The sequence below is a fragment of the Camelus bactrianus genome, chromosome 4 (assembly GCF_048773025.1).
Source record: "Camelus bactrianus isolate YW-2024 breed Bactrian camel chromosome 4, ASM4877302v1, whole genome shotgun sequence".
In the NCBI taxonomy this organism is placed as follows: domain Eukaryota; kingdom Metazoa; phylum Chordata; class Mammalia; order Artiodactyla; family Camelidae; genus Camelus; species Camelus bactrianus.
Genome location: NC_133542.1, coordinates 48437372 through 48442395, shown reverse-complemented (window position 1 = coordinate 48442395; position 5024 = coordinate 48437372).

Here is a 5024-nt window from a genome sequence, read left to right as displayed (position 1 = left end):
GGTTTTCACAATTCACTTGCTTGTGTGATGAGCTGAATTGTGTCACACCCCACCCCAGTGCATATGTTAAAGTCCTTAATGCCCAGTACTTTGGGATGTAACCTCACTTAGAAACAAGGTCCTTGCAGATGTTATTAGTTAAGATGAGGTCATGAGGGTGGGCCCTAATCCAAGATGACTATTGTCCTTATAAAAAGGGGAAATTTGGACACAGAGGCATACAGAAGAACAACTCCATGTGAAGAGACACAGGGAGAAGATGGCCAACTACAAGCAGATCCTTCCCCCACAGACCCCAGGGGGAACCAGCCCTCTTCACTCCCTCACCTTGGGCTTCTAGCCTCCAGAACCGAGACAATGAATTTCTGTTGTTTAAGCCACCAGTCTATGATGCTTTGTTACCTAATACACTTGAGGAAATGTCATTGAGGAAATGTGCACTGAGTGCCAGTGTGTGAGGTATAGCAAAGGCGTTCAGACCCATGGCCCAGAGCACTCACTTCCTAGCAGGGGAGGCCAGACAGGGAGCAGAGCAGCCAGCACCAGGGTGGTGAGATCGAATCATCAAAGTCATTGAATGAGGAACCCAGGGAGGGAAGTTTCTTGCCTGCTGGAATGCCTTACTCTGCATTCTGGGGCCTTGCAAGTCACCTCGAGCCTCAATTCCCTTATTTGAAAGATAGGGTCAGAATCCTCACACTGCCTCCTTTGAACAAGATGATGGATATGAGCTATGCAAACTGTAGCATGCCGTGGACACACTGGGGGCCATCATTCTTTTGGCAGAAGTGGGGCTCAGGATGGGTCAGCCTTGGAGCCGGTCAGGCCCGACCTTGGCAGAGTGGCTGCAGGTAGGATTTGGACAGGTAGCTGTAGAGGCACCAGGTGGCTAAAGAAACAGGGAAATAAGGGGCTGATGTTCCAGCAGGAGGGGAACCTAAGGGCAGATCAAGGACAAGGCAGGGCCCTGACCCAGCACTGGAATGGACAAAGCCAAGGGCCTGACAGGAATTCCCATCCCCAGAGGCTGGCTGGAATCCTGCGGAATACTTGCCTCCCCAGGGTCCTATCACCTACTCCCAAACTCCCTCAGTGCCAGGCCACCCACTCTGCTCAGGTGCCTGCTGCTCCCCCGCCTGCTGGTGCCGCATCTCCCAAGTGCACAGCTGTGCAGATCCCCGGCTGCATGTGTGCTAGCCTAGTCTGCCACTGACAGAATGCAGGCTGTTCCCAGCAGTTCTCCACATTACCCCCCCTGAGGGTCCAGCACTTTCACACTCATTAGCTTACCACAGTGTGCAGGGCCACCAATTTATGAATGGAAAATGGAGTTCCAAGAAGCAAAGAGCCTTTTGCCAGTTAACAGTTGGTACATGGCAGGGCTGCCTCTAACAATGTGAAATTATGATTAAGAATGGTAATTGTTTTTATAGAATACTCACTGTTTGCCTGCACCCCTAAAGTATTTCATGGTTCCAATTCTGAAAACTAGCTCTGTTCAGGGTCTTGTTAGCCAGCATCTACTTTGCTCCAGACTGAGGAGAAATAGATCCACTAACTTTCTCATTAGAACAGAGCCAGGAGCCAGGAGCCAGAGAGCCCTAGAAGGAGCATTTGGTAAAGAGCAGAAGCCGTGGATTCGAGCAGAGCTGGGTTGGAACCCCAGCCAGGCTGGCCATTTACTGGCTGTGTGACTTTAGTGGCACCTCACTTCTAAATCCTTCAGTTTCCTTCCACTTCTGTAAAATGTGCAATACAGTTTAGCTCATTTCCTACGATTTGGAGCGTTAGTGCCCCCTAGGGGCAGATACACATTCTGCTCGTGCTAGGGTGAGTCTGTAATGCTACTTTCCAGACTGACTAGTTTAACTAGTAAAACAGATTTACTAGTATTCGTATTGCAGTTTTTGGAAGGTACCTCATGCACCATCAGTCTTGGGAGTGCAGTCCTCATCCAGCCTTGTCCACATAACGTAATGGCCTCCTCACTCATCTCTTGTTAATGTCCATCCCTTTCTACTCCATCAGCCTGAGGCATGGCTCTGACATTTTCCACCAGCCCGAAACAAACCCTTACCTACTCCTCAGGAAGACTGGGGTAACTGGGAATAACAGCATGAATAGCTAACTACTAGCATGTCAGTTGCTGGTTAGAACTGGAGGATGACCCATTCAGATTTGTATAGCTGGATCAGAGCTGCAAGCTCACCTAAGCTTGGACTCCGTATTTTCAGTGGAGGAACTAGATACTCACAGGAGAGAAGTGACTTAGAAGGGTCAGTTTCCAGCTGGTGGCCAGAACAGGTCTCTGGATTCTATCTGAGGCTTCCCTCACCATACCTCCAGTCTGCTTCCCAAGGGTTGGGGCAGGGCAGTGTTGTAATGAACACACCCACTGGCCTGGGTCAAGTCCCCTTGATCAGAGTAACTCTAAGGGTCATTTTCTTTTCTCTGTATGCCATTGTGACATCTGTGGGACAAGTTATAAAATACTTGGTGAGAGATTATGAAGCTGACCTAATTGGCTCTAGAAAGACCTTCTACACTTGCTTCAGTCTTGGTGGTTTTCCTGCAGAGCAACTGTTTGGCAGCTGAAGCTTAAGTCAGCTGGTAACTAGACTCCCTTTTCGAACTGTCAACACAATGGTGTCATCAGTCTCATTAAAATTGATGTCAGCACAACTTGACAAGGCTGGAGAAAAGGGAAGGTCATAGCCTAGGGATAAAACCACCTCTATAGTTCTGTCTCACCTCTACGCTGGGAGGACGGTATAGCCCAAATAGGAATGCCAGAAATGGAAACCATTGACTCTCATATGACCTAGTTAGAGGAGTCCTGGCAGTAGTGATGTGGAGTGGGGGGTTAGCATCTTACACAAGATGGTCTTCTGCATTTCCATCAGAAGTGTCTGTCAATCTTCAGGGCCTGGATTCCTACAGCAGCAGGAGTAAACTAAAGGTAAGAACAAAGTTGTAAACAGGGCCAAGCTCTTTCACTACTTCACCAGGAAACTGTGGACCAGTCCTTGACCCTCTCCTGTGCCTCAGTTTCCCCATATCTACACCAAGCAATGGTTCTAACCCTTTATTTTTAAAAGACGAAAGCTTCAAAAGCAATCATGACATTCCAGCATATCACACAGGAACAGAGCAATTGCTCTGGCTGGAAGGGCAGGTGTGTGTGTGAAAGAGACCTCTCTCCTGGCCCTGCAGGAGCAAACTGGAACCAGTTATCCGGCCCATCAGATTCCACCCAGCTCAGACATTTATAACTTAAAACACTCACTGCAAAAGCTGGAAGCAAACCCACTCAATGAAGGTCTCCTTCAGATAGGAGATAATTCTAGAAATATGGTCTGCTGTGACCTCATCACCCAAAAACTTGCTTCTCAAAAACTTAAAAATAGTCTTTACTCAAAAGCAGCTGAGCCTCAAGGCCTTCCCAGAGATCTGAATGTCATAGGCTTCTGGAAAACCTAATTTTAAAACAAGAAGTGCATGACAGAAATGAAAAGCTGGTTTGATAAATCCCTAGACATCCTCATTGGCCACTAGTAGGTCAGATGACATTTTATAAAGTGAATGCACAAGAAAGGTCTGACCTTCAAGGCATGCTGGGATAAGGTCCCAAATCACTGCGCTGGTCTCATCTGCCATTCCTCTCCTCTCCTTCATTCTCTAGTCAAACTTGCCTATTTGAATCTAAATGTACACAACTCCCTACCTCTGACCTCTTCCATCACGTTCCTCCCTCCTTTCTCCATTCCTCTCTCTAAACCCTACTCATATTTACATGTGTAGCTCAAATACTTTCCTTTCTAGGAAACTCTCCTAAACCTCCCAGCTGAAAGCCACCTCTGAATTACCCCAACACTTACTGGACCTCTTGTTCTAGATCTTGGTAAATATCACCCCTGTGTCTCCTCTACTAGTTCCTGTGAGCACCCAAGGGCTGACTTGTCTGTCACAACCCCTTCTACCTTGCCTGGCCAAGCAGCTGAGCCTGGCTTATGCTAGGTGCTTGGTAGCTACTGGAATGTTCTGTAAACTTGAAAAATCAGAAAAAATGTTCACCCAAAGTTACTGTTTGGTATTTGACAATATAAGCAAAACCTAAGGACACCTATGTTACAAAGATTGCTCTATAATGTGTAAGGTTTGCCAAATAGCATTGATGAAGCCTTATGGTTGGGGAAAATAGTATGTTAAGCCAGAGATCAAATTCAATTTTCTCAAATTTCATTTGCAAAAAGCAAACTCCATTTTAAAGCCTAGAGGAGACTTTAACTTCAAAGCACACAATGTGGGGGCTACCTTGACACTATATAAACTATTTCTAGATATAAATTCAGATTAGGTTCCAATCTTTAACACTAGTTTTACATGTATAAAAACCCGATTCTGGTAGCTTAGAGCTCAGTTACCAAAACAACCCTCAACCTTCCATTCCAAAAATTGATAACACAGTCACACATCTATTAAATTGTTGACCCACTGCACACAGATTGCAGAGTATCTATCTGATCCCTCCCCTAAATCCCTTTAAGTTCTGTAAGAATAGAGCAAATTTCCATTTTCTGCAAAAGCTGAGCTGACTTCAGGCAGTGCCTACCTGCTCCCTGGCAAAGCTTTTCACATGTCATTCCCCGTTAGCATGCCTGTCCTGAAAACAAACCATACTCTGTTCAACTGTCAGTCAAATGCTACATGTTTCAGCCTTGGTGCAAAGCTCATTTGTTTCTTCAGACCTTCCTGTCAGCAAGGGTCATAGATGATCAGTGCTGCAAAAGACTTCAGAAGCCATCTGGTCACACCCCCTCAATTTTATAGACTGGGAGGTAAACCAGAGGTCAACACAAGGTCACAAAGGAAATCAGTGGCAGAGCCAGAACTAGAATTCAGATCTCCCGGGACTCAGGGCAGGGCCTTTTCCTTTATCCTACCCTCATTTCTTTAATTCGTCTATTATTTGAATCTAACAGTATTTTTACTGGCGTTCATGGGCTCCAGGACACTGAATTTCA